A 26,234-nucleotide genomic window follows, 5' to 3' on the forward strand; every position below is an offset into this window, starting at 1 on the left:
ATTCAGAAAGTAAAGAACTCATCGCTGCTCCTGTACCACTTACTGTTCTGTAATGGTCTCCTGAATTTAGAGTTAACATGCAACACATTTGGATGAGAAGTTGGTTACATTAACCAGTAACCAAGGAGGCTGTCAACTATGGGTGTGACCCAGGGCCAGAAAAGTATCTTCAGCTGGTTTTGATTAAAGTGCAAACTGCCCTTCTTTTTGACCTAGCTAATTCTATGACAGATGAAAATGCTGAAAAAAAGGCTATATGAAGTTTATACGATTATGAGGTAAAGCCATGCTTTATTGGGCATGAGTTTATTTTCTTTTTGAGACAAAGTTCTGGCTCTGGTAGAGTCTGCATATAAGATCACACAACCTCAGCAGTCAGCCAAGAGTGGATTGCTCCCCCACCGAACTAGTTGAAGTTCAGCATAAATATCTTATTTATGTTGTAAATAAGTTGTATAAATACTTTATTTTACGTTTATATTAGCCTACTGAGGTAGGTGATATTGCCCATATTCTTTGCCCAAAAACAAATAAAAGTTAATAAAGTTATACATACATACATACATAAAACTCATAAAAGAAAAGATTCCAACAATGCAAGTTCATTGCATTCCAAATGAACCGTTAATTGAAGCGAGAAAAAATTCCTCATTGGCAGAATAACTAAAGTTGATTTCATATACCATGATTTGTTTTCGGCTGTTGTTGTTTTTTAATCTTTGTCATCGTCTCTGTTTGGTTTCGTCTTTTGCTTTTCTCTGTTCTTCTCCTGAGAGGTGTAAATTTTACAAACCCTTTAAACCTTTCTCAGGGAAACTTTGAATTCTTCACAACTAGGCACCTGAAATTGAGATAAAATATCTTTGAAAAAAGCAAAAGCCCTTGCCTCCGGAACTGAAATAGCTTGTTTTTTTGTGGCTTTCATAGAAGTACACAACCCACTTCCCAAACCGTCATGCATAATTTGATACAAATGGGGTATCTGCCTTTTTGGATGAAACACAGAACAGAACTGGCAGGGAGAAAACCTGTAAGTTATTGTGAAGGTGGTGGACTCCCTGGGACTCAGGATAAGAGTAATTAGCTGGGAAGTCCATACTTTAATTTGCCTGAAGAGAAACAAATGAAAAAAAAATATATATATATATATATACTCTGTGTGTGTGTGTGTGTGTGTGTGTGTGTGTGTGTGTCTGTATTCACATTTTCAGCATGACTGTTGCTTTAATCTGCCAGGGTTCAGTTTTCTCTCCCCCACTTTGAGTAAAATCCAGGTGCTGCTGCCAACATTATAATACTTATTTAATAGGCAGCAGTGGGTGGCAGCCACTTTTTTTAACCTCCTGGATCTCTCTAATTCCTTGCCAGACAAAGCATTCACCCCTTACACTCACTGAACTTTGCTGAACAAGTCAGCTGTAAGATGATTTTGCAGGCCTCTTATTTTGCAACTTCTAGTAATTTGTTCAGCAAATAAGAGAAAGACCAGTTATTTGCTACTAGCATGAAGGCAGTTTCCTCTAGTTGGAAATACAGAATTCATCACATAGGTCTCAAATCTTAAGTATAATGCTATATTTTTTCAACATTTTATTTTTTCTCTTTGACAACTCCTGTCATCGTATATTTTATATTTCACCTTTCCCTTCACATTTTCTTTTCATTGCTTTTCTGAGAACAATGCATTTTGTATTTATTCTTTCATTTGAAAAACATTGATAAATTCTTTCTCCTGTCAAACCGAGGTTGTGACAGAAAAAAAGTGTAAATGCATGTCTGTGTAAATTTTATAAAGTAGTCAAAATGATAGACTGCATTTTAATAAAATTGATAAATTAATGTGATGGGTGAGTGTACTTCTCTCTCAAAGACTGTTTGAAAGATAGGCATGGAATCTCATAGACTCTTTAATTCATGGATACCAACACTGTCTTGCATTTTTAGGTGAAACTATATGCTAAAATATAACTTCAAATTGCCTCATCCCCCTCAAAGGCAGCAGTACAGAAGAAACAGAAACATATAGACACATATACACCATGGAATACTACGCAGCCATAAAAAAGGATGAGGTCATGTCCTTTGCAGGGTTATGGATGAAGGTGGAAACCATCATTCTCAGCAAACTATCACAAAGACAGAAAACCAAACACTGCATGTTCTCACTTATAGGTGGGAATTGAACAATGAGAACACTTGGACACAGGGTGGGGAATATCACACACTGAGGCCTGTCAGGGAGTTGGGGGCTGGGGGTGGGATAGCATTAGAAGAAATACCTAATATAAAGGATGAGTTGATGGGTGCAGCAAACCAACAAGGCACATGTATACCTATGTGTCAAACCTGCACGTTGTGCACTTGTACCCTAGAACTTAAATTATAATAAAAAATAAAAATAAACTAAAATAATAAAGTATGTTCTATGCATACGAACATACTTAGTTTTTAAAATTATAATATATATATAATTTTTTGAACTTGCTTTTAAAAATATAAAAATAAATATTTCCTTGTTGATAAAAAAAAAAAAAAGGAACGTACACAATGCAGATGTCTCCTCCTCTGGCATCCTTGTCAGACCCTCCTCTTCCTGGAGCCCCTCCCAGGGGACTGGTACCCAGGGGCTTACTCCTCATCCTCTCTCACCAGTCTGGTACAGCTACCAATATCTCCTACATTAACTCCAAACCAGCCACATCTTTACCCACGATTTCCAACTCCTGCCCTCTGACATAGGAGTGACCATAAACATATTGTCTTTCTCCCAGCTTCAGTGAGAAATGGTATTCCAAATATCTCCCCACACCTTGTCTGCCCTTTTCAGTATAGTGAGATGTAAAGTGGGGACATTTTAACTTGCCAGACCCCTCTCTTTTCTTTTCTTTGCTAACAGTCACCTCTCCCATTGTACCCTCTGCTCATATTCACTAGGAAAGCGAATCCTTCCCGCTCATGCCTGGAAACTCAGGATTCATATTCATGTCTTGGAGAATGGCGAATTGCAAGACGTTACACACCTTGGGAGAGCCACATTAAAGAAAAGAGGAATGGTGACTTCTCTCTATGCTGTCTGGAACAAGTTCCTTACTCCCTTAGGATACAGCTCATGACTTGAATGACTTCTAGAGGAGTCAGCACCTAAGAAACAAGAAATTTTGTTTTCTTCTGTTTTTTCGATGAACAAATAACTTGTCCGAGATTTTTGTATGTGTCTCTCATTGTGTATAATACTATATTGGGCATATGACAGGTGCCTGATGCTTAATACCTTTAAAAGAAAGCAGTACAACATCAGGTGGAAGGAAGAATTTTAGTTTTGAGTCTTTAAGTATCTTCATTTTTTATATCCCTGAAAAATAAAGAAAGAAAATATCTCTCTTTGTAAATAGAGAGAAGTCAAAGCATGAAACACTGTCAAGTTTATACTTATCAACGAGGAATCTTTATGTTTCTAATATATGCATACATTAATAGCTTTATTTTGAATTAAAAAAAGATTTAGGAAGAAAAGAAAAAGGAGTAGTTCTTGTCCTTTTAAGAAGTAGAAATATACTTCTCTACTTCATTTTCCTGAAGGGCAAGACACTGAGAAACCGAATTTAAAATCATAGGAACTACTTTCTGAGTATTTTAGCCACTCTAAGGCTGAAATGTGGTAATTATGTGAGATAAAATAAATAGTTCTATGGACACTGCCCTCAAAAGCATCTGTTACTTCTAACTGGGCAATAATTAAGGGAGATGAATATAGGTTGATTTTTTACGCATTTGTTTAGACGTCTTGTTTACAAATTTATTTAGAAGTCTTTGTTTAGGAACAAAGAAATTGACTTTGCCTAATCAAAGTTTAATTCAAATGAATTATTAGGCATTTCATAAAAAATGTGACTAAATTTTTTGTAGTATACCTGACATTCTCTCATAGAAATCTGACCTAAACTCTCAACAGAGCACTGTAGTGACCCACCTGCTGGGGTGTCCTTGTACTCATTTCTAATTAGATATGTACACATTCCAAAGAAAATGGAGTCATAATCAATCTATTTAAGCAGAGGCCAAAAATCTTTCACAAAAATTAGTAACTTCAGTCTTATGATATAAGTACATCAAAATACAACTGGTTGACCAGATGTTTCACTTATTTTCCTGGATATATTGTGATTGTGGTTGCCTCTTTTTTTCAGCACGAATATAGTTCAGTTTCTCTTTCTAAAAATAACCTTATCTGATGCCAACTATAAATGTGTATGTCAGTTTTGGGGAATTGATAATAACATATGATTGACTATGAAATAATTTTTGAAGAAAAGTAAGACATTTACTGATAGTCTTCTAGAAATATCATTGGAAAGCCTCTGATGCCAATTCTTTCGTTTAAAAAATATTTAACAATTACCCAGTTCTGAATTTCAGAGACTGTAACGGCAAATGTGTTCAATTATTCCACAAATTTTAGAGAACACGGAATCCAGGCACCCGGATTACTGATGCTTTTGCCTTCATGCTTCTTAAGCTTAAGAAGAGCCTCTTCTCTTTATGTCTTATCATCTCTCCCTTTCTCCTTTAAACCAGAAAGGAAAAGGCCCCCCCATGTGATTTACTCCAGGCCTTAAACTTACTTCACGTTTGGCCCTGAATTGTGCCTTTGAAGCCTAAAGGAGGTCCGGATGAAAGAGAGACTGGCTGAAAAAGCCCACAGAAAAATGTATTACAGAGATTAACATGCCACAGCCTCTTCATCAAAGACTCTGGGCAAAAATCAACAGGCAACAGAGCCTGCATCCAGCAGTTGTAGAAGTAAGAATGCAGAGAAAAAAGACATCTGGACAGAGAAGGGGCTGAAATAATTTCTGGATCTCTGTTCTTACTAAAGGACAGTTAGATAATGCAAAAGTATAAGAAAGGTAAGAAAAATATCAACTAGAGCATATAAAGTTAATTATATATACTCTAGTTGATACTGTTTTTCACGGATATACGTATTGTACAGCATGTTGGTAAATAACTATTTTTGGTATACCTGTTATGCTTTAGGCACTTTTATTTGTTGAATAAATACCTCATTTCACCTTTACATTAGTCTACTGAGGGTAGGTGATATTGGTCCATTTTATGAATGAGAAAACATACTGTTAGAGGGAAATGGACTTGATCAATCTTAATTGTGAATGGAAAGAGCTGAGAAGGATTGATATGGTCTGACTCTGTGTCCCCACCCAAATATCATCTCAAATTATAATCCCCAGGTATTGAGGGAGGACTTTGGTGGGAGGTAATTGGATCGTGGGGTGGTTTCCCTGACACTGTTCTTGTGATAATGAGGAAGTTTTCATGAGATCTGGTTGTTTAACAAGTGTCTAGTGCTTTCTCTTTCACATTCCCTTTCTCCTGCCACCAAGACATGCCTTGCTTCCCCTTCACCTTCTGCAGTGATTGTAAGTTTCCTGAGGCCTCTCCATCTATGCAGAACTGTAAATCAATTAAACCTCTTTTTAAAAATATAAATTACTCAGTCTCAGGTAGTATCTTTATAGGAGCATGAAAACAGACTAATACAAGGATTATAGCTAAAAACAGATGACAGCAGATATCCAAGTTGAAGTCTGGTTCCAAAGTCTAGGATCTTTGCACTAAATCCCATTGCTTTCCAAACTGTTCTACAGTAAGCTGAAAATGCATATTATAGGCACATTCTTGAAAGAGACTCTAAAAACTATTTGTATATAAATGTGACTTTAAAATAATAGGAATCATATATTTACTATGCATCAGAATCACCTGACCAAATATAAGTGCAGATTCACTTGTCTACTTTCAGCCAATTTTACTCAGTAGGTCTAGGGTGGTCTTTGGTTACACTAAGCAGACCTGAAACTCTGGTGTTTCAATCATTGTTCTTCACTGAAAACAACAAGCTGATTTTGGTTGATGTAATCAGAAAGCCAACTTGTTAGGGGGTATGGTAATACACTTTGGATGTGTTTTCCCACCCAAATCTCGTGTTGAATTGTAATCCCCAACGTTGGGTGTGGGGACTGGTGAGAGGTGATTGGATTAATAGTTTAGCACCATCCACTTGCTGCTGTCCTCATGTCTTGCGCCTGCTGTGGCCACATAACCTGCCTGCTCCCTCTTTGCCTTCTGCCATAACTGTAAGTTATCTGACGCCTCCCCAGAAGCTGAGCAGATGCCAGCATCATGCTTCCTGCACAGGCTGCAGAACTGTGAGCCAAGTAAACCTTTTTTCTTTAAAAATTAACCAGTCTCAGATATTTCTTTATAGCAATGCAAGAATGGCCTGATACATATGGTAAGAAGAATAATGGCCTCTCAGGGATGTCCAAATATGAATCTCTGGAAGCTGGGAATATGTTACTTCATATAGATAAAGGGCATTTCAGGTGTGATTAAATGAAGGGCCTTGACAATGGGAGATTTTTCTGGATGACCTAGGTGGACCCAATGTAATCAACAGGGTCCTTGTAGGTGAAAGAAGGCAGAGAAGTCTGAGTCGGTGCAGGAGATGTGATAGGAAGGAGAGGAAGTAAGAAGCACATGAGGATGAAAGTTCAGATCAGAACGACGTAATTTCAGACTCTGATGATAGAGGAGGGGATCAGGAAACTTCTAGAAGCTGGAAAAAGAATGGAAAGAGATTCTCCCCTAAAGCTTCCAGAAGAAGCCCATTTTGGACTTCTGAACTCCAGAACTGTAAGATCATAAATGCATGTTGTTTAAGTCACTGTACTTGAGATCATTTGTTCTAGCAGCAACAAGAAACTAATAAAGAATTGAATTGCATTCATGTTTCTGTGCACTTTTAAAATACAGAGTCATATTTTTGGGTGTAGTATCTGTCCCCTGAGGGATGTGAGAAGAGCTCTTCATATTTCTTTGCCAATTAGTGTGCCTCTCCCCTAGCTTATTTTTCCTTCTAATGCCTTTAGTACCAATGAACTTTGTCAGAGGATTGACCTTGGACTATTGGAGTGGAATTTTATGCTGATATTTTCAGTGTCCCAAACCCCTCCTAGACCCCAAGAAGCACACTATACCACTCAGTAATGACATCCTTATGAATATTATCTTCTCCATGCAAATTTCCTCAGTTCCCCATGAGGTGCGATAACCACCCAATTACATCATACCACTTATATCAGATACTCAACTAATGTGTTTCAAATAAATGCATAGATGAATGAAAAAATGAATAGGAATATTCCTGGCATGACTACCTGTTTTCATTTTGATTGATGTAAAATCATTCCAATAAATGCATATATTCCAAGCAGAGTACTCTAAGAAAAATAAGACAATTCATCTCACTGGTTTGTGTTTTTCTTTTACTATTAATGGGGTGTGATAAGTGGGAATGTACTTTCGATCTCTCTCTGGCACACTTACACACATGAATAACATCCACTGAAGTTTCTTCTCAGCCAAAAGTTGCCCTGAGAGAAATTTCATCACTGATGAAATGACAATAGTTGTGTGGCTCCACAGTTAATTTGTAAATCATTCACAAAAGACCCATAAACTGTTCAGTGTATTTAGCATTTAATATGGCAACTGAGGAAACCACGTCCATTTGAACAGAAACTGACAGAAAACCAAGAAAGAGCCTGACTTTCAAATTACTCAGGCGAGCACAGGATAGAACCAAGCTTTTCTTGGCTTACTAGGAATGATTCAGTTTAATGACAAAAGAAAGTTAGACTGACTTTCAACTTGCCCATGTCTACCACACCATCTCTAATTTTGTTATTTTGCACTTTCAAAATAGATTTGTTTGAAGATATAGGAATATAGAAAGGTTTATAAGCTAGTTGATTTCTTATTTTAATTTAATGAAAAATAATATCAATATTATTACTTATGAGAAAAACAGTAAATTACACACAAATGAGGGTATCTTTATAAAACTGTAGTCTTTATCATTTCGGGTTGCAGTAATAACAAATCAACAAGTGAAATAGAATGAAATAAAACAATCAACTTGTTTAAAGAGATTTAAATTTAAGATAAAGGGGGTATTTTAAATAATTTTAGAAATTATTTCTTAGTCAACAATTGGTGGAAAATTACTGCTACAAATTAAGGATAAAAAATTGAGTTAGGACACTACTCCATGTTATACACTGTGATACACATTAATGATTTAAAGAACAAACAACTAAACAAACCATTGTTAAAGAAAAATGTCAAATAAAATTCTGAGTAGCTTTGAGTTATGAAAACTCTACCTAAAAACAGCCAAAACCAAAAGCTATACACGAACAGATTTGACTATGTCAAAATTTAAAACTTCATTATGATAAAATCAACTATCAAAAAATTAAAATAATAAATTATGGTTTGAAGCCAAAACTGGCACCATATCTAATAAACAAAGATTTATTATCCAGAATACATAGTATTCTCATATATAACTTGGAAAATGAAATGTACTAAATGGAAAATGAGTCTAAGATTTAATTAGTCAGTTCACAGTAGAATAAATACAAGTGAAACAAATGAAAGTAGTTCACCTTTATTCATAATCAGGGAAATATATACTAAAAACACAATGAGGTATCTCATTTCAGAGACAAAAATTTGGAAGAGTTGGAAAATGATGTGGGGAAACAGAAACTCTAATACTGATGGAGTATACATTAGTAAACATTTCACTGAGACTATTTGGTAATATATACCAATAATTTAAATGGTTCTATCTTTAAATCCAGACAATTCTATTCTTAATAAATATTTACACATGTGCACAATCATATGAATACATAAGAAGGTTTATTGTGATATTGTCTCATCATTCTGAAATACTGGAAATGGCCCAAGTGTCCTTCAAAAGGGGAATTGAATGTTATGTATCATAGAATAGTCATAATATGGAATATGATGCAGGTGTAAAAAAAGTAAAGTCTTTATGAATTGACATTAAAACGTCTCCAGAACATATTGTTGTATATCAAACCGAGTCTCCTAACACACATATTATACTATTTATGTCTAAAAAATTAATTTTTTGTGTAAAGTGTACACATGTAAATGCATAGAAAGAATGTTGATCAGCAGATATCCCTTAGGAGGAGATTGTATAGGGAAAAGAAAACGGAGAGGATTTCATATTTACGACTTTCAACATAGTTTGAAGATTTTATAATGCAAATATACGTATTTTACTATAAAAAGACAAAAATAATCTATTTTAAAAAACATCTCCACATTTTGAAGCCAGGACCAAAAATCTGCTTTGAAGTGAAAATACTGAAATTTTTAATAACTCATATTTAACAACTAAATACTCTTTGATTCATACAATTTTTCCTTGCCAGGAAGCAGTAGCATGGCTGTGATCATTAAGTAAATGATGTAAATTAAATATGTGATATAGAATACATAACAAAGGAAACATTCTTAAGATGGTTGCTACTAATGTCTTATAGTCTAATTTGCAACACACAGCGTTTCACTTGAAACCATTCCAAGATTCCATGACTATATTAAATTTAATTGCAATTTAAAATTTTTGAAAGTGAGAAGAGTAATCCCTTGATTGTTCCTATTTCCCCTCTGTACTAGGTTTTTAAATTCTTGATCAATTGTGTTAGTCACCACCTTGGGTTTGTCCTCCCCTTCCTCAGCAAAGCAATCCAGTAACGAGACTAAATTTAGGAGCACTTCCTTTCATTCTAGCCTTCCTTGGCTTGGTTTCACATCAGTGGGCCCATTAGGCACTCCTACGGCCCTGTAAATAACTTCCTGCTTTGCTTTGGAATTATTTGACTCTATTCCATTTAGCCATTCCTTCTAGGCTAAATTCAAAGTATATCTAAGATAAAATTTAACCTTAAAAAATAAGGCACTTATACGGACATCTCAAGATTGAAGAAAAACATCACTGAGTTGACTTTGCATATAATATTTCTATGACTGCAGAAGCAGAAGGAAGAATTTCATCAAGACCCAGTGCGAGCAACAACAAAATAAAATGATTGTGGTGAGCCTCAGCCCAACGGCGACATCCAGGAAACTGACAGAGCCGAAGCAGCTCCTAGGATGTCAACGCAAAGGTTGACAGAGCCTGCCAAGGAACCAGATGCTGATGTCAGACAGAGACAGGAAAAATGGACCACAGTTTGTTATCTGTTTCCTGTGATTAGGATCAGCATCACCCGTCATTCTTTATTTCAGATTAATTAATAAAGTCTGGTGTGAAGAATTTCAATAAAATATTTGTTCAAAAGAGAAGAGAAACATCTGCTTTAGAATTGTTTCCTCCTTTAGTCAGAGTCTGTAAAATGTGTGTATGTTGGGTTTTTTTCTGTGCCTACATTTGGTGGACATTAAAACAATGTTTAAGCACAGTAAAATGTAATATTGTTTACCTCCTATTTTAGAACATACTTTTCTCAATATTGGTGCCAGTGTCAACATTTAATATATTTTTTTCCTCTTCCTTTCTTTCTTTCCCTATCTTTCTTTCCTTCTTTCTTTCTTTCTTCTTTCTTTCTTTCTTTCTTTCTTTCTTTCTTTTCTTTCTTTCTTTCTTTCTTTCTTTCTTTTCTTTTTCTTTCTTTCTTTCTTTCCTTCTTTCTCTTTCTTTCTTTCTTTCTTTCTTTCTTTCTTTCTTTCTTTCTATCTTTCTTTCTTTCTTTCTTTCTCTCCTTCTTCCTTTCCTTCCTTCCTTCCTTCCTTCCTTCCCCTTCCTTCCTTCTTTCCTTCCTTCCTTCCTTCCTTCCTTCCTTCCTTCTTTCCATTCCTTCCTCTTTCCTCTTTCTTTCTTTTTCTTGTTTCTTTCCTTTCTAAAGCAGATCTTTTATGTGTCCTGGATATTTTTTCTTCTTTCGTCTAAAGTTGTGGTCGAGATCAATCAGCGCTCCTTTCATGGCACCAAGCTCAAATGAAACCATGGTAAACTGAAAACCAGAGGTGTCTGGGACCTAAATCAATTTTTTAACCTCTTAAATGCAAGGGCTATGTGAAGAATGCAGATTAAGCAGGTTTTCTTTTCCCCCCAACCTCTTGCATGACAATTACTCATTGATTAGAAAAAACACAGAATGGTCAAAGGGTAGTACAAATTGTAATCAAGTTTATAGATTGCCAACTAAAAACTGATTACATAATAGAAAAGTTTCCTCTTTTCCATAGAAACATGGTGAAAACAACCCATACTTGAATAGTGATTTACAGTCTAGCTGTACATGTGTACATGTATACTACTTTATTTAGTCTTTACAACAAAATTGAGAAATGCAGAAACTGGATATCATAGACTTACCCAAAGACAAACAGCAAAAAAGCCATGGAACTCAACTTCTGGATTTTGTTTTCCAATTCCAGGACTCTTTCAGTTACACTACCAAAGCTTCAGAAAAAAAATAAAAGCACCTATTAGAGAAAAATTATATGAAAGATGTATACAAATATTGGTACAACTTTTAAAAGGCTGGGTCAAATACAGTTCTTTCTTAAGGAAGAAGACTTAGATGAATAGACAAACACACATTATTCCAACGGGAGTTTCATTATCTCCTTTTTCCCCATGTGTTTTAAAGGATGTGTCAGACTGCATTAGGATTATTTAAACAGGGATGTGCCATTGGAGTCACTAATATTAGATTACTTTGTCATCCATCATCTCATAGGTTTTACAATCCTATTTTCATAAAAAGAGAGTAACTGGTGTGCTCCAGTTCAGGTAGGAGTAGCAGAGCAAGTACATAAATAAGGCATTCTTTATATGAGTCCATTCACTGATTATCTCTTCCTCTATCTTAGTGATCCCTCTTTATCTCTAGTCATCTACTTACCTAGCAAAATAGAATTCATTTCAATATCCTTTTCTGGGAAAATTATATACACATACTTCCACCACCTCTATGAGGGTGCACACAGACAATACCTCCATGACATGGTCTAGAGAGGTGGCCTCTGAGGACGTCTTCCCTGTGGCATTTTAAGATGGATGCCTGTGCTTTATTAGTCAATAGCCAAAAATAGAAAAATAAACCAATTATGTATGAAATTGAGAATACCAATTATTTGCTATTAACCTATATACAAATTTAGCTTATTTTAAAGGAGAGGTCATCATATACTTTTCTGAGAAAGGAGCACTCTCTCCAGATAGTTAAAATATTTAAAAGCATGATTTCTCAGTGAGAGTTTTATTTATGGTTTGAAGATCTGCCCTGAAGCCATTTTGAAATCTGCTTATCAATCTTTTAAAGGCAACTGAAATCTTCTATCTGCTTCTTGTGAGATTTGGTAGAACAATTAACGAACCTGTAGAACATTTTTTCCTAATCCCAAGTCATGCCCCTTTTTAAGTGGAGACGGCTCTACAGATGAAGAAGCCTCAGGACAGACTATTCCACAGGTAAATTAAAATCAGAGAGGGCTAGAAGATTCCTTTCACAGCTGGTGAAGATAAGGCTAAGAAACTATATAAAGTGCCTAAGACCAGAACCGCATCCACCATGAACGATCACAGAATTTACCTGAAAATGTAAAGGTTGGGAACTAATGTGTAACCACTAGAATTACTTTTTTTCAATCTAGTGGTTTATTTACCTGAATTATTTTGTGAAGTGAATTATGAAATGTGTAAAACATAAAATTATAAGGTTCTCTTTAATTTTAATGATATAATAAATTTAAAGATCTCTTAAAGTTATCCTATATGAGTAAGATATAAGACAAGATACATCAACTGATGACAAACACATAGTTGTACTTACAACTGGCAACACATATTCAGGCACTTTGAAAATTTCTAGCCACATATGCTATGTACACTGTGAACATGGAATCCAAATGACAAAAGTGGGGCAAATATAACACTTTAATCAGCTGATAATAACTTTATATGCAATATTGTTATTTCACAAGTAGCTCAGCGACTTTGCATAGCATTTAGTTTCAATAACCAGGTTTGATATTTAACTGAAGGATTTCATTTATTTGTTTCTTTAATATTGGCCTTTCTGAATATTTATTTTAATCTTACTTCTCTGTTACTGTATCTTTCTTAGACTTCTCAGGACTCCACGGACTGGGTGGCAGGTTAGAAGCTAGATATTGGGTGCCAGCATTGTTGGATTCTTGCCAGAAATGCCTTCTTGCTATATTCTCACATGGCAAAGACAGAAAGAGAGAGCACTCTGTCACCGCTTTTATGAAGGCTACTAATCCCATCACTGGAGATTGAGGACATTAATCTCTACTCTCATGACCTCATTTAAATCTAATAGTCTCTCAAAGACCCCATCTGCAAATACCATGACATTGGGTGTTAGGGGTGGTTACAGACTGCAGATTTATGTCCTCTCAAACGTCATATGTAGAAATCTAATTACCAATGTGATGGTATTTGGAGGTGGGTTCTTTGAGAGATCATGAGTTCAGGAGGATAGAACATTCATGAATGGGATTAGTACTCTTATGAAAGGGATTCTCAAAAGTCCCTCACTCCTTCTGCCATGTGAGGACACAAGGGAAAGACAATTATTTATGGAAAACAAAATGGGTCCTCCTCAGACATTGAATCTGCTGGCATATTGATCCTGTATTTCCCTGCCTCCAGACTATCATGTAATTTTCTGTTGTTTATAAGTCAGCCAATCTATGATATTTTGCTATAGCATTCTGAGCCGTCTAAGATAGATCTCAACATATGCATTTTGGAGAGACACAATTCTGTCCATAGCATTTCATCCTAGACTCCAAAATTCATGTCCTCTGTCATTCTCATATTAAAAATACATCCTTTTTATTCCAACAGTCTCTTAAAAGTATGTTAACAATTCTGAGCATTTATAGCAATGATTTTATGACATGTAGTCATAAAATATTATACTAAAAATCATTATTAAATACATGGAATTAATTTCTAGTTTTCCACTTAAATACAAAAATATACAGAATTATTCACATATTTTTAGATAATTTGAAATCAGTAGAAATGTGTTTAGCATCCCTACCTATGGTAAGGTTAAGAAGCTGATGAGCATGAGCAAACATAACATCTTGGATATTAAAGTAGTGAACTGGTAATATGATTATGCCAAAGCTAGACGTATTTAGTTCACATACGTTTACAACTAAAACAATATTAGAAACAACCTAAGTATAAAGTAATTGGGCTTTATACCTTCCTAGGAGTATCTATTACAATTATCAAACTATACTTCTTCATAATTTTAATTATTTAAAATCAAGCACAATATGTGGCATTATGACTTTAAACGTTTGAACACAGAACATGTGAGTGTTGTAATTTTATGTGTGTGTATCTGATCTACTTACGAATAACTGTTTTTTACATTTAGTACCGTTAACCTTCACCAACATTGGCTTGAGGGGCACTAACTCCGTAAGCAGTTAAAAACCTGTGTATAAATCTTGACTCCCCAAAAACTTAACTATTAATAACCTACTGTTGACTGGCAGCCTTACTAATAACATAAACAGTCAAGTAACACATATTTTGTATGTTATATGCATTACTTACTGGAATTCCTTTAACTTTTTAAAAATAAATTATTTTTTTCCTTGTCTCTATACATACACACAAACATATGTACGCACATATACATACTCACACACACACACACACTCTACTGGTTTTATTGTTCTCTAGAGAACCCTAATACACTATCTTTCAGAGAAAAGCAAATGCTAAACTATTTATGTACCAAAACTCAATCCTTGACTCATGGTCTAAAATAAAGAAAGAATTTGAAATCATAACTTTCAGAAAATCCAAGATAACGCCTAAATAATTTGCCACTAGAAACAAGGAAAATATGCTCTCTGCAGACATGATCAGTCGAGGGCTTAATCCCCAAATCCCTCCAATTACGCTTCTGTTGATACTTTGTTTCCTATAAAAGAAAAATAACAAATAAACAGAAACTGAAAAGTATGTTGTTCTGGGTCAATCCTTTGCTTAAAGTTTCCATCATAGGTGTGATTACCTATCTGTGAAAGATAAGGACCCATCTTGGTGAAATTTCTTATGAAGTTGGCAACTTCACGCTTTATCTTTTCCTATTTGGTTTATCTTTCCCATTTCCTATAATATACATCATATTTTTTTCTGGCTGTGCACTTAACAGGCTTCCCAGTTTAATTTTTGTCTAGTGGGAGCAGTATGTTTTCTTGGTTTTGAGGTTGACACTCTTGTTGGATACTGACCATATGTTTTTGCAATATATATTATACCAAGTTCCTGTTTTCTTAGTGCATATTTTTATATGTGGGGGTTAACTAGAGTAAAATGAACAGATTAAATTATATTTCAGTCATAGTCTGGATTAATTTTCACTTAAATTTATTTCAAACTAAATGTTTCATCCCTATTCATCTTTATTCATTCAACTGTATCCCATGGATGCTAGCCATTTAAACACCTGGTAGTTTTCCCTTCTTGGCAGATTCTTGGACTCACCTTAGCTTTTCAAATGTTTTAGTAGAATTAAGAACATTATTATTCTCAAAGGTGAGGAGGGCTTGGGGGAAATTTTAAGATAACTTATTTTCCTTGCCAAAGATATGCTATGGGTTTAAGAGGTAAATTTCATAGCTACAACCCCCACACTCTGGGTTCCATACTTCTTATGAATGTCAATCTTCACAGTGCCTTTGTGAGGACTCAGAAGGTGGAAGTGTCATAGAGTTATTAACAGAAAGCACCAATATATAGCAATGGCTTCAATGTCTAAATAATGCTTTCACTATAAACTAAGAAGTTTGGAACACCCAAAAATATAATTCATGTAACACAACACTAACATTGCATTTTACTTTTCTTGTGTAAACCCTGAATACATAGTTTAACAACTTTAAAATTATGAGTTGTATTCATATGTTATTTCCACAAAAAGTGACAGCATTTTGATATTTTTCCCTTTGCAATCTATGTTAATTTCTATCTGACCATGCTGTACTCTAGCATAGTATGATCAGATAGACCATGCTATGTTTGGTAAAACTATTTTGTACAATTTTACAATTCATCCAATAAATCCTACTGCTAAACTGCGGTAATGATAGATTAGTATCAATAACAATGATGGGTACAAAAACAGTAGTTAGAAAGAATGAATAAGATTTAGTATTTGACAGCACAACGGAGTGACTATAGTCAATAATTTAATTGTACACATTAAAATAACTAAAATCATGTAACAGGATTGTTTGTAACACAAAGGATAAATGCTTGAGGTGATGGATACCCCATTTACCATGATGTGATTATTACACATTATATACCTGTATCAAAATATCTCATATACTCCATGAATAATACACCTACTATGTAGCCACAAAAATTAAAAAGATCAATAATGATGGAAAAAAAAGGACCAGGCTTCTCTCTGGATCAGTGCAGTTGACATATCCTATGTTCTAACAGAGCAGAATCCCCTATTCGAGGTAGGCTTTGCTGCAATCTAGATTAGTTCTTTCTGGATAAAGATTTCACACCAAACAGAAACAGACAAGAGCAAATCACAACAGGTTTTGCAAACAGTTCCTGCAACCACAAATGTAATACATTCAGTGTGGAAAGCCCTGTTAATGATGCATACATTTTCTCAACCACATCCGCAAGTAAATCAAAACCACTGTTAGTGGCATTATCTTTGCAAATAAAGATCATACACATGTACACACACACACGTGACACACGGTAGATGTAACACTCTGTAATACTGTATATTTAAATAAAGATTAACTATGTAAGAAAATTGGCTTAATTAAATAAATACGCACATGGGGAAATCAAGGTTACACTCTGAGGTCTGTACTTCTAACTGCTAACTGACACTGAAGAGAGCTAGCCTAAAAGAGATAACATCATTTGGCAAAGCACTAAAACAGAGTCAAACTGTTTCCACAACACCATGAAAATACATTAATTTAGCGAGCTACAGGTTTATCAAACTTTGGCTTGGTACATGCATATAATAAATATTCTATGCCAATTTAACCTGAAAAAAAATTTATTTTGCAAAATACATACAAAACCTCTGTTTGAATTACTGTACCTCATCCCATTTCCCATTTTAACTGATTTTTCAGCAAATTTTGTCCTCCCTGGAAGTACACTCTTACTTTTTATTTTAAGTTCAGGGCTACAAGTGCAGGTTTGTTGCATAAGTAAACTTGGGTCATGCGGGTTTGTTGTAGAGATTGTTTCATCATCAAGGTTTTAAGCCTATTTCCCATTAGTTGTTTTTCCTTATCCTCTCCTTCCTCCCACCCTTCACCCTCTGAAAAGCCCCATGGTGTGTTGTTACCCTCTATGTGTCCATGCGTTGTCATCATTTAGCTCCCACTTATAATTGAGAGCATGTAGTATTTGGTTTTCTGTTCCTGTGTTAGTTTTCTAAGGATAATGGCCCCCTGACCAATACATGTTCCTGAAAAGGACATGATCTCATTCTTTTTCATGGCTGCATAGTATTCCATGGTATGTATGTACCACATTTTCTTTATCCAGATTATCATTGATGTGCATTTAGGTTGAGTCCATGTCCGTGTACAGTACATTTCTTTAAAAGAAAATAAGTGATCAAGGATAACAAATATTTTATACATGTAAATGTGCGTGTATATACATAGATAACTCAGTGATTTTTTAAAACTATAATATGCTAGTACCAACTTACACACTTTATGGTTCCACTAAAATTTGTTTCAAATTTAATTATGTGTATCTAAAATTTGTGTAATTTAAACAAATCATAATTAAAAGTCATACACAATGTATTATGTACAAAAATATATGTTTGTGTTTGTGTATGCATATTCAAATATTTAACTTAAAGCACCAAACTGTTCATTAAAAAGTATATAGAAGATAAATTATCTTTACATCCAGTTTAAGAGTTTCCTGATACTTTAAGTCAAGATGTTGAAATAACTGTTGAGAGTTATAATTATAAAATTGTATATGTAAATGGATTTCTGCTTTTAAAATGTTTAAAAACTTCTTTTCTTGCTCATCATTGTCCATAATATTTAGCCGGGAAGAATATATTTTCCACATAACTCTGAGAAAGCAATATTGAGCTTGTTTTCTATATGAAGAGGAAAGTAATGTCAACAGAGCCTATTAGATGGGGGGGTGCTCTCATGTTGGATGTTAGCAGGTTGTTGCCTTTAGTTTGGTTAAGGTTGGTCGCTGAGCTGGAGATAAGCAAACAGAAAAGTCACATCAAATAACACAGTTGGAATAAACTGAAGATACAATAGAGCTTGACTCATCCATGCCATGCCTGTGAATTCAAATATAAACCATAAATTCAATTATTTTGCAAAGATATCACAGAGTATGTTTTGATAGCTGAACAGATCTGACTTAATAAAATCCAGTAAGTAGGAAAAGAAACATTCTTATAATTTTAAATCTGTTACCACCATAATAGGGTCCTGGAATGTTAAGATGAACCCAAATTTTCTCAATCTTATTTTTTTGTTAGACTCATTTTTGTTTGTACGGATATGTAATTCTGAAATACTCCATAATTATATAAAAATTTAAAAATATTCCTTTATTTTCTCTCTGCCTTATAAATAGTATAATTATATAACTTCACATCAAAAACTGTGATAGTTCAGGTTCTTTGAGAAGCGGACTCCAAGGCTAGATTAAACATGCAGTGATTTTGTTAGGGAAAACTCCTGAGGAAGAAGATGGAAAAAGAGTCATGGAATAATAGGACAGCTGTTGATCCAGAGTGTGCGTCTTACATCCAACTGAAGAAGACAGAAAAGAGGAGATGTAAATATTCTGAACAGCTTGCAAACTAAGGCAGTTTGGCAAAGTCATCAAGGCGTTCTTGAACCAAAATCAGCCAGCTCGGGAGTCCTATGGCTTCCAGAAACAAACCTATCTTGGTATCCCCATACTGCTCAGTCCATTGCATGGAGCAGCCTAGGTTTTGGTCAGTGTGGCAATGGATTTTTGTTCCATGCAGCAGGAAGCAGCTAGAGCCCTTGCTCCATTACAGTCCCTTCATTTGGAAGCTCGAAAGGAACATTTGTATGGTTGCCATAGATAGAGCTCTCTAAAGAAAATATTCTTCAACCTTGATCTTATAGGTGACAAACTAGAATCAATCCCTGAAACAAGAGTCAAGATCTACACTGTAGATTCTACAAGATGGAAGAAATCCAATTACACTGAAAAGCACTTGAAATTATGTCACAATGTGAATGATAATATGTCACTCTGCGTGGAGATCAGCCTAGTCTTACTCACGCCCTCTCCCTCTAGTGTGGGAAAGCAAGAGGAACCTCCAAAATTTCCTAACTGCACAAAGAAATTGGTGGAAATTCACTTCATTTTGAAGCTTGGCATTTCTGTGTGGTTGATTTAATAAAAATATTAATATTATTCTAGAAGAAAAAGTGAAAATATAAAACTCATGTTGAATGGATTTTATTAGATTGTATTGATCATATATGAATATTATCTTTCATCCAGATGAGAAAGTACTGTTTTGAAATCCAGTCCTTCACACTTCCAAACTGATTACTTTTAATAAGTAAATGTAATTTTGGCTTTTTTTTTCTGGTCAAGAAGAGAAACAAGAAGTTTCCTTCCACAAGCTTCCTAAGAGGTACCATGTGTATTCCTAAAGCCAAGGTAAGCTAACTCAATAAATTCTATTACAAAATTGCTTAGTACTGACGATTAATGTGGAACCCTAGAAAAGCATCCTTTGATATGTTTCTATAATATTTGCCTTCACTGTTTTTAAAGAAATAATAATATGAAGCTACCAAACCATGAGAAATTGATCTTCAACACTTTAATGTAATTAGTTCCTAATACCCTCTCCAGTTTCTCTGGATATGCTTAAGTTTTGAAGCCAAGTTAAAGTAATGTTTTAATTATTAAAACATATAGCTTAATGGCAGTTCCTTAGCATTTTAGTGAAAACACCTAACAAATCTCTTTCACTCTCAATCTTCTGATGTCTGTATTTAATTTTCATCTTTCCACAAACCAGGCATGCATTTGCCACAGAGCCATGAAGTAAGATAATCACTGTTACATAGTAACACACATCCTGGACCTGCAATTTTGTGTCTCATGAGAAAGAAATCAAATCTTTCTTCACAGACCTTGGAGGCAGCAGGCACTGGGTATCCACTGAGGATACCTAATACATTTCTCTAGTACATTTCCCTGTTTTTTCATTCCATGTGATATTTTATTCCATAATAATAAGAAAAGTACAGTACTTAGAGCCCAAGTTTTACTAACAGAGAGGTAGATACTGTTATTTTGTCAGATGATTAAGCTGTCTTTTGGGACTAGTTCAGGTATTTTCCAAGGCACCATAATTCCTTTGGTCACGAGGGTGTGACATATTTAGCTACGTATTATGTGGCAAAGTAGAAACAGAGCAGGATGAGGGTCTCAGAATGGACACATAATCTGGTTTGCAAACAACAGAGGATTTAATTCATTTCTTTCAACAACTGGCCAGGCTAAATTCAGTCTTTTGCTTCCTTCCTTTAAAAAATTTTGAGTATAAATTTAGCTGGGTGTAGCATCAGAAATCTATCCCACGTGCTAACACAGTTCAGTATTTGTTTCATTGTGTTTTGTTTTGTTTTATTTTAGGAAAATTCTAAAAGAGAACCACCATATGATTCAGCAATCCCGTTTGTGAGTATATATTCAACGAAAATGCAACTAGTTTGTCAAAGTGGAAATGAAATCAGGATGTTGAAGAGATATCTGCGTTCCCGTGATCATTGCGGCATTATTTACAACAGCCAAGATACAGAAATGACCTAAATGTCCACTGACAGATATATGGATAAAGAAATTGTGATATATTGATACAATGGGATATTATTGAGCCAAAATGAGGAAAGCCTGTCATTTTCAATTATACGGATGAACCAGAGGACATTAGCTAAATGAAATAAGGCAGGCACAAAAAGACAAATACTGTATTTTCTCATTCATATTGTGGTATCTAAAAAATGTTGAACTCATAGAAGCAGAGAATAGAACAATGGTGTTCAGGGTTTGGACAGGGTGTAGGAAATGGGGAGATGATGGTTAAAAGGTAAAAGTTTTCAATTCTGACATGAACCAGTTCTAAGGAACTCCCATTAAGCTACATGTTTAATAATTAAAACATAAGGAACAACATGGGTAGTGATGATAGCTGTGTTAATATGACTGCAGTAATGAATACACAATGTATATAAAAACATCACATTGTACATCTTAAATATACTCAATCTTTATTTTTCAAGTAAATATTTTAGAATTTAAAAAATTAGAAATTCTTTCATTGATTGACAAAATAATAATTTTGAGGAGAGCTAGATTGAAATATACATCACACTAGCACTGGATAAATGAATCAAGTCTTATGTTAACATTAGTTGACCAACATTATTTTCTAATAAGTTTATCAGAGGCATATATAGACATTGAATAACCTCATTTTTGTTCTCTTTCACTTAGATCAGAATCTACTAACATTCAAAAAATGACTGAAATGTGTGTATTTTAAGAAGTAGAAAATAGGTTACAACCTTTTGTCAGATTCTCAAAGAGATTCTTGACCAGAAAAGATTCTGAACCTCTGTGTAGAAGTAACATGTTTTTATCGAACATGGCACAGTGGTTCTTGACTGTTCTTTAGAACTAATGTTCTTCATTTTTGACCTGTACAAATTGTGGAAGTATTGTCTTCGAAATTATTCTTTTGTCAATGAATAAAAGAATTTCTAATTTTTTTAAATTCTAAAATATTTACTTGAAAAATAAAGATTGAGTATATTTAAGGTGTACAATGTGATATTTTTATATACATTGTGTATTCATTACGGCAGTCATATTAACACAGCTATCATATCAGGCTAACTTTGTAATATATTCCAAGACATTTACAAATTGAAAAAAACTGCTTCAATGAGTGAGTTGCTGTGGTAGACAATGTGTGAGCTGCTGTGGTAGAATTCTAAGAAGGCATTCCAGTGTTTCAATCCCCAGATTATTCAGTAATATGACTCCAGGTCTTGCTGCAAGGGGATTTTGAAGATGTCATTAAAGCCCCAAATTGGTTGACTTTTTACAGTACGGAGAGCATTTGGGTGAGACTGATCTAATCACATGAGCCCTTTAAAAGCAGAAGTTTTTCGGGCTAGTAGCAGAATGGGAATTGGAAATTTAAAGAGCAAGAAGAAACTAACATGAAGAAGATTCTCCGTTGCTGAGATGGAGCGGGGCACATGGCAGGGATCTAAGAGTGGCCTCCAGAAGCTGAGAGTGGTCCCTGGTTGACAGCCAGGAAAGCAGTAGAGACCTTAGTCTACTACTGCAAGGAAACGAATTCTGCCAATAGCCTGACTGCGCTGGGAAGCGTATCTTTCTCTAGTCAAGACTCCAGATAAGTACACATCTGCACAACACCTTGATTTCAGCTTTATAAGATCCTAAGTAGAGAGCCAAGTTAAAATTTGCTGGAATTCTGACCCAGGGAACTGTGAGATAATAAAATGTTCTCATCTTAAGTTGCTAAATTTATGGTAATTTGCTACATAGCAAAATAAAACAAAGTTGTTAATAAATAAACATCAAATCATTCATTTGTTTTCATAAAATCAGGATATCTATATATCTAAATTTAAGAAATTTAGAGCTATTGATAGCTTAGTATTTTTTTTTTTTCCTGGCCACAGGAAATATTATATCAGGCTAAAATAAAATAAGAAGATAAAAGAAAGGTGAATTACTAAGTTATCTTTTGGTCATTTTTTATTTAAAACCAAGAGCAGTCTGGGGGGGAAAAAAAGTCAGTTTCATCATCCTAATCTAAAGGATGAACAATTATACTTAAAGTTATTGGAAAGAGACCACCACTACAATTTCACTGTTTGTTTAATGATTTCTAGCAGTTTTTAATGTTTAAATTCAACTCTCTGAGCTCACATTCTCATTATACATTTGTTTTAAATATAATCAATTTATGATTATGAATTTATGTATGATGTTTTTAAAACCGTAAGAATAAATCTGGTTGCATCTTTTAAATATAGATTTCCAAATACATCTAAAAGAAATGTATGATTCTGTGCTCAGAAAATACAGGAAAAAAATCTGTATTTTTCACATAACCGTAGGTGGTTCTTACGGACAAAAATATTGGGGAAATTTTCCTTATAACTATTGCAAACTTATTGGAAAAATCTGACCTGGTTATCTCTACTATGTTGCATATGAAGGATAGATTGCTGATATTCAAAGATAGTTCTCATCTTGCAGGGAGGAGAATATAGAAGCATTAATAGATATGTAAATATACCATGTAACATATGGTAACTTAAGAGCATAGCCAATGGGAATGAATGTTGGAATCCATTTGGCTAAAGGCTTTACCACAGACCACTGTGGTCAAAGAAGATCTGCTTTATTCAGTGAACCATAAACCAAAGTGTTTATAAAGCATGAAACCAAGAAATTCTGAAGTGCACTCACCAAAACAATGTTTCCAGATAGCTTCCAGATACCATAGGGCATAACTGCAAAAGATGAAGTTGGCTTTTCAGCATTTTTTTCTGTCAACTGCACCCGTTGAGTGTTTTGTGCCTCACTCTTCTTCTGTTTCCACTTTTTCAGGCATTCAATAAATGTTTCTCTAAACCGTACTACTAAGAAATTTACCTGATAATCTCAAATTTTTGCTCACTTTCCATAATAACATTTTATTTTAACCTTCTAAATAACTTCTTAGTTCAGACAAAATATGCAGAACTAGTTCTACATATAGAGATAATCTAATGTCTTAAGAATGAATTCTAACAGGGTTTTCTTTCATATCTACAAACAGTTTCACAAAGAAGCATTTTTATAAGCCCAATTTTGAAACCGTTTCATGAATAAGCTCTAGCACTTGATTTGGCTTTTTTTTTAGAGCTCCTGTATAGCCTATACATTAATTAATCAGAATTTATGGTAAACTTCTCAATAGCTAACCTATATCAGATATTCTTCAATAACACAGAAAAAATATTTAATTTATTCTTATAAAAATAAACGTCCACTTGTTTACTTTGTGTTTATTTCAGCCCCAAGCACCATCTATAATGCATTTTTATGCTTAGAATTTCTTAGCTTTGGCCTGGCACGATGGCTCTTGCCTGTAATCTCAGAACTTGGGAGGTCAAGGAGAGTGGATACCTGAAGTCAGGAGTTCAAGACCAACCTGGCCAACTCCCTCTCTACTAAAAATACAAAAACTTAGCTAGGTGTGGTGGTGGCTGCCTGTAATCCTAGCTACTGGGGAGACTGAGGCAGGAGAATTGCTTGAACCCGGGAGGTGGAGGTTGCAGTGAGCCAAGATCACGCCATTGTAGTCCAGCCTGGGCAACAAGAGTGAAACTTTGTCTCAAAAAAAAAAAAAAAAAAAGAAAGAAAGAAAGAAAGAAAAAAAGAATTCTTTAGCTTTTTTACATTGTTCTTAAAGTTTAATATTAAAATTGTGTACATGTTTACGCATTTTAAACATATGTGTTATAAATCACAGATATCACCAGATTCTCAAAAACCTTTCCTAAAAGTTTTGGGAGACATTGGACCATTTCTACTTTGTAGTCAGTATGTATATTTTTACCCTTGTTTTATTAATGAAGAAAATAAGATTTCAAAGGGGTAAAAAAATTTCTCTTGGTCACAAGGCTAATCACCAGGGGAATTAGATTTGAATAAAATCAGTCTCATAGAAATCCATGCTTGTTTTTAATGCCACAATAATTCCAATTAAGAGTCAAACCTTTGTCTGTAATTGTAACTATACATAACACAAACCTCAATAAAAAATGTTTGTCAAACACGCAAATATAAATTATGAATATTCAAACAAATATAAATGATGAATAGCTTAAATTACTTTGTACACACACATATAAATCCAAAAATACTGTGTATGTAAACTTTTTAAATACACAAATATTTCAGGGCAATAGATGATAGCTGGTACCATCCCAACCAGAGTATTTGCAGTTACATAAGGTTCTATTGACAATATGCACTCATAAATGCAAAACTATTTTAATTATGCAAATGAATTCCAACGAAATAAACCTAATACATTAATAAACATCCCTAACCTTTCTTATCAGTAGAATTAAGTTTTATTTTTAACAATGCCCACTAGGGGATGCTGGCGCATTGACACTAGAAAGTGGAGGACATTGGCTGTCCTGTCAGGTCAAGTAAAATACTGACAATGAACCCCCTTTGCAGTAATTTATTTTTGTAGATAGTTTTTAGAGAATAGAAGTCATTCACACATATTGGCACAGAATGACAGTCCTAGGAAAAAAAATAGAATTTTAAGTCAATTGAATGTTTTTGCATTTTAATAATATTTTTAATAAAAGTACTTGGATTCCTGTAAAGCGAATTTGGATAAAACCATTTAGATGTCCAATACTTTTAATCAAGAGTTATTTTTTAAATGAAAACACATGGAGACAGGGAGGGGAACATCACACACAGGGGCCTGTGGAGGGGGTGGGAGGAAAGGGGAGGGAGAGCATTAGGACAGATGCGTAATGCTTGCGGGAATTAAACCTACATGTGACGGGTTGATGGGTGCAGCAAACCACCATGGCACATGTATACCTATGTAACAAACCTGCACGTTCTGCACATGTACCCCAGAACTTAAAGTAAAATAAAAAATAAAAAACGAAGAGTTACTGTTTATGGAAACATGACATAACTATTCAACTATTAGTAAGTTTTACATTAAATAGCACAAAAGCAAACAGGCATATGTGCTAAATTATCTATATATAATTTATACACAAATCACTATTGTAGCTATTTTGGAACCCGAATTCACTATTGTCGGCAATCAAAGCGGAAAATATATAGTAATTACTTTTAATCAAATAAAATAATAAGTAAAAATATGAAATACTAATTAATGTCATTGTCAATAAGTTATTTTATATGTAATTGAATCACTTCTTAAGGAAAATGCTCAAAGTAACTCAGTGAAATACTATGTACAAGTTAAGGTTGTTTTTTTTTTTTTTTTTTTTGAGACTGAGTCTCACTCTGTTACCCAGGCTGGTGTGCAGTGGCGTGATCTCGGCTCACTGCAGGCTCCGCCTGCCGGGTTCACGCCATTCTCCTACCTCAGCCTCTGGGACTGCAGGCGCCTGACACCACGCCT

The 26,234-nt window shown here is 34.5% G+C and overlaps 1 long non-coding RNA gene across 1 annotated transcript; it reads right to left on the bottom strand.

Moving 5' to 3' along the window:
- Positions 1–751: 751 nt before the first annotated feature.
- Positions 752–24,252, bottom strand: LOC110743815. Its single transcript, XR_004184827.1, has 4 exons — positions 23,528–24,252; positions 11,285–11,371; positions 3,021–3,141; positions 752–841 (listed from the first exon to the last, which is right to left on the bottom strand). It is a non-coding gene; the product is annotated as an uncharacterized LOC110743815 (long non-coding RNA).
- Positions 24,253–26,234: the final 1,982 nt, after the last annotated feature.

Source organism: Papio anubis, chromosome 7 (assembly GCF_008728515.1).
Source record: "Papio anubis isolate 15944 chromosome 7, Panubis1.0, whole genome shotgun sequence".
NCBI classification, from domain to species: Eukaryota; Metazoa; Chordata; class Mammalia; order Primates; family Cercopithecidae; genus Papio; species Papio anubis.